This window comes from Bos taurus, chromosome 9 (assembly GCF_002263795.3).
Source record: "Bos taurus isolate L1 Dominette 01449 registration number 42190680 breed Hereford chromosome 9, ARS-UCD2.0, whole genome shotgun sequence".
Taxonomy (NCBI): Eukaryota; Metazoa; Chordata; class Mammalia; order Artiodactyla; family Bovidae; genus Bos; species Bos taurus.
In genome coordinates, this window is record NC_037336.1 from 96,023,914 (window position 1) to 96,029,254 (window position 5,341).

Below are 5,341 nucleotides of genomic sequence, written 5' to 3' on the forward strand. Positions count from 1 at the left end.
CTCAAGAGGGAGGGGATATATGTATACTTAATAGCTATTTCATGTTGTTGTACAGCAGAAACCAATACAAATTGTAAAGCAGTTACTCTCCAAATAAGTATCAAGGTCTGGAATGGAATGGCTCTAAAATAGCTTTTCATATGTGTGGTTAAGATGAAGTATGAGTTTTGCTAAAAGCAAAATACTTTGTTTTATATATATCTGTAATATAATCAGGGAACCTCAGACGGAGAGTTAACGGCATTTGAAACTGAGGTACAACTTGAAAATAACTCCTTTGGTTTTGCTTAACTGGCATACAAATATATCTGGTTTTCATGGTGTAGTAAAATATTGAACTTGTCTTTTGATTAACTTTTTGTGCAGTCTTCAAGTGTTGAAAAAGATCCTACACAATTTTAAATGAATTTGCTTATATACATTTTGGTATGTACTGAAATAACTATTTCCTTGGTGTATTAAGTAATGTGGACTTTGGCTTTAATTGTATATACTTTTAACTTGCTGAATTTAAACGGAATTTCTCTTCCTTTTTGTGGTATGTAATCATTGGTGTGTGCAGGAAGAAATTTTTCAACTAGTGATAGAATTGTGTGACTAAATTTAATAGGCCTATTATGTATCATTACCAATTTTCAGAATTCTGTTGAATCTGCGTTAATGGGTGAATGACTTGGGCAGAGAGAACTCAAGGTTGTTGGTATTTTTCGTTTCTGGAGTTGGATGCTTTATTTGCCTGGTGTGCCTGATTAAAGAGATGGTAAATCATAATGGAGGTTGAGAGTGACCTAGATTTTAATAGGCTGGAATCCTGGCTTTACCGTTTATCTACTTCATGACTTGAGTCAACTACTTTATCTCTGTGGCTCCAGTGTTTCCCTGTAAAGAGCAATAAATGAGTTAATACATGTAAAGTGCTCTCAACAGCACCAAGCATCTAGTGACTGCTCACTAAATGTTCACATGACTGTTACCTTGAAGTTCCAGTCCTGGTAACAGACTGTCTCCTTTGGTCATACTCCCAAGTAGAAATTTTTATTGTTTGGGTAGTTTCCACTGATGGAACAGGACAGTAGCTTTAATGTATTGTTGTATCTTGGAGGGAAAAGTCAAAAGCCGCCTGTATTATTTCATTTCTGAGTTTGAAGTGTCTTACTTCTTAATGCTGGACAAGTGAAGGTGCCTAAGCATTCTTGAAGATGGAGAACCCAGCTTTTGGCAAAAAGCTTGCCGAGTACTGCCAAAGAACGGTAATTTTTTGGGCAGACAACTTAGTTAAAGCCCAAGATGATAAAGTATCTGTGTTTCTACTTGAACATTATTTTCAGAGTGTTTACTATGAAGGTAGCCAAAAAAAAAAAGGTCTTAACATTTTTTGACATGTTTTAAGTACTTACATGCCAGAAACTGACGGATATTTTACATGCATTATAATTTTTATCATCACTCCATGAGACAGGCACTTGTTATCCCCACCTACACAGTAGTAGATGTGCTTAAAAGGGTCCTGTAAAAAGCAAAGAGTTGGCAAACGTTCGAGCTGCCCTTCAGGTGCTGTTACTAAATCTCTCTGGACATGTCAGCCTCAAAACTGGCCACTGACCCAGGTCTGATGCCAAGAGCTGATTCTTGACTCTGCCATTCTGCCTCCCTTCATCCTCTAGAGTAAGAGGAAAACAGTGTACCTGAGCTTCTAAGGAGGACACTTCACCAGCCGCCTGGGTGGTCACTGTGGTAAGCAGGTCAGAAACTCCCAAAACGGCAGTGCAGTATGGGAAAAATGCAAACCATGATTCTAAGTATATAGTTCAAGATGCTAGCTAAGGGAAGAGGGTTTAGTTAACCTCTCAGAAGTGGTTAATTTTAGCCCTTGAAGGAAATGATACTAACTAGTTTGTGGACAAAAAGATTGAGACTGCATCTGAAATTACTAGGGGATATACCAGTTGCTATCTCTTAACAAGATTTAGCGGGTACCACTGCTGGGATGATTTTAATGAGAAAACAATGTAAAAGTGCTTGTTACATAGGGCTCACTAGACTAGTTCTCTTGACCTCTCAGCTATGTTTGATGCAACAGAGCACTCAGGTTTCTGGGACACTTGTGCAAACAACGTAAAGTCATTCTGGCAGTTTTCTCTCAGATGTTTCTTACTGCTCACTAATTCTCACTGTTCCCTGTGCCCAACCATTGCCTACTGCTCTTCTCTGCTGGCACTTCCCTATCTGGCCCATATATAGCTTTGGGGTAGACAAAACTGTGAGGACTCCCCTGAGGATAGGTGCTGCGTGGCCACTCAACAAAAGCAAACAATTGTCCTCAACTTTTGCTGTTAGGTTGGTGGGTTCTGAATAGAGCCTCAGGTGGGAAACAAGTGAATACATTTCTTGCATTCAGAAGAAGATAGTCATTCAGATATATAAGGCCCTGAGCTTAAAGAATGTATTAATTTATATTGTAATGTGCCAGGGGCTGTGCATAAAGCAATACAGCAAGATCTTGTGAAGACAGAAGTAGGAAGTTTAATATAGTAAGTAGAAAGACAAAGATAGAACATGCTCAGAGGTACCTAAATAGGAAGTCTTCCTGGAGGAAGAGATGTCTAAGTGGAGTGCTACATGGTAGGCTGGTAAACAGAAACTCAGCTTTGAATAGAGATAGAACAAAGACTTGAAGAGGTGGGTACAATGGGTTTGGTTTAGGCATGTTAAATTTGATGTGCTTATGGCAAATTTTCATAGGGCCTGTCAGCTCAGAAGACAAAGTAGGGAGAGATTTCCAAGCAGTCAGTAAAAGGGCAAAGTAAGCCTGGCTGAGAGTGGCCAGAGACGTAAGGGGATGCTGGTATAGAACAGAGTGTGAAATCGAAGGACAGGTTCCTTAAATTCCTTAGAGACTCATGTTTCTGGACAGAACACATTCCAGTCAGAAGACTGCTGATTCCATCAGGGTTCCAAACGCTGAGGATTCTCCTGACCACCATTATCCAAGCATTTCCTTCTCCACAGGGCCTGTGCTTTATAGTGCATGTCTCTGTAAAGTCTTAATGTGGGTTCCCAGGACCTAATGAATTTTCAGTCTACTTGAAAGCTCTTCAGAAGGATCACCCCTGTCTTGTCAACAGTTTTCCCTCCACAACCTGTAACTAAATTTTCTTCCTCCAGTGTTCTCAACAAGTTGCACTGCCTGCCTGGAAACTCTTTGCTTCCTAGTATAATAGGCATTTCTCTCTGATTTACTGAACAGAGTAACTTCTAGGGAGTCAGCCTGGATGAATCAGGATGCTTTAAGTTTAACAGAACAGCTTAGCTAAGACGGGCTTAAACAATAGTATGTGTTAGTCGTTCAGTCGTGTCCAACTCTTTGCGACCAAATGCATTGTAGCCTGCCAGGCTCCTCTGTCCATGGGATTTCCCAGGCAAGAATACTGGAGTAGGGTTGTCATCCCCTTCTCCAGGGGATCTTCCCATCCCAGGGACCGAATGCAGGTCTGCATTGCAGGCGGATTCTTTACCAGCTGAGCCATTCATTAGGGAAGTCAGGACTTAAACAATAAGGAAAACTTTTCTCACACTGTTGGAAGATGAGAGGTTGAGTGAAGTCTGGAGTTGCTCTCAAAGATGTCCTCCAAAGGCCATAGTTCTGTTCATCTCTGCTCAGATGTTTTCAGAGTGTTGGCCTTGAAATCATGCTGGCTCTTCTCATGATCAAAATGTGGGTGCAGCACTTCCAGGCTTCACACCCAGACACCACAATGTCCATAGGGAAAAAGGATCTATCTCTATCTTTCAGAAGTGAGAATACATTTCCCAGAGCGACCCAGCAAGTTTCCCTTCACATTTTTGTGGCCAAGATTAGGTCAGTGTACATTCCAAAACCACTGGCCAGGGCTAAGACTATTTAGGGTAAAATGAATGTTTAGGATCCAATCACTATATAACTGGGCTCATGGGAAAAAGGTGAAAAATACCGTCTTTTTTTTTTTTTTTTTAAATAAACAGGATAAGTCTATTCAGCTTGGAAATTCCAGCCATCACTGATTACCCCACCAGTACCCTTTACTCAAACACCTTGTCAATACAGAAAATGGTGGTTTAGTGTTAATTATTAACTCCGTGTCTATTGCCAACTCTAACCTCTTTGTATGCAACCCTTGGGCATGGGTAAAGCTCTCGGCTAATACCATGAAAAATGCATTAATATCTCTTTTACAAGCATTAAGCCCTTATCGTGTGTCCAACGCTGTCCTATTGCTAGAGAGAATAAGACAAAGCAAGACTTCTCTCTGGGAGACTAGATTTTTGGAGTGAGTCCAGGGCAAAATCGCCAGAGCTGAGGCTGGCAAGCGGGGCCAGGTACTGAGGTTCCTAGAACTCTGAAGGATTTTGAACTTTGCCCAACAAGGGATAGGAAGTTGGAAAGGGTTTAAAACAGAAGTCATCCAACTGTTGTTATTGTACATGCTCCTTGCCTTCCAGACTATCTACACGGTCAACTAGGGGAAATCCTTTTGATGTGTGGGACAGAAACACTTTGCTCACACACTCGCTGCTATGGCTGATCCTCCAGGATAAGAAAGGCAAGGGGGCCAACCCCACAAAAGGGCACGGAGTCCTCCCACTGTTGGCAGAGAGGAACCAAGCTAACCCCCTACGTAAATGAATGATGGGTTACGGACGCCCAGGCAAAAACAAAGAGGAACTTGAGAAGCCCCGAGAGCAAAAAGCACGCATCAGAGAGGCCCGCAGGCCTGCAGCTGGTTGGATTCACACCGAATTCTCAATGCAGAGATACAGAGCCTGGGCTGAACGCGGGATACGCCTGCCGCCTCACTTGTCAGTGACTCCAAAAAATCCTTAAATTCAAAAAAAGACAACCTTCCTGAGTCGGGAAGATCCCCCGGAGAAGGAAATGGCGATCCCCCGGAGAAGGAAATGGCAATCCACCCCAGTATTCATGCGGGGGAAATCCCATGGACAGAGGAGCCTGGCAGGCTACAGTCCATGGGGTCGGAAGAGTCGGATACGACTTGCGACTAAACCACCACCACCATCCCCCAAGACAAATATGGTCAATGCAGAAAAGACAGCTCTGGGGGTATCCAGATAAAAGGTGGTCGGCTGCTTCCGGGCGCAGAGGCCCCTCCCTCCGCCCGGGGCCCAGAGGCCAGTAACCCCCCCAGCCTCGCCCCCGCTCCCGTCTTGCGCATGCGCACCGGCGGCCGCCGAGGCGGTGGGCGGGGCTGCCAGAGGCCCCGCCCTGCCGCGCGGTATATCCGCGGCGGAGCTGGCCCCCTTGGCTCACTAAGCCGGCTGTTCTGGGGCCCATAGGAGCTGCTTG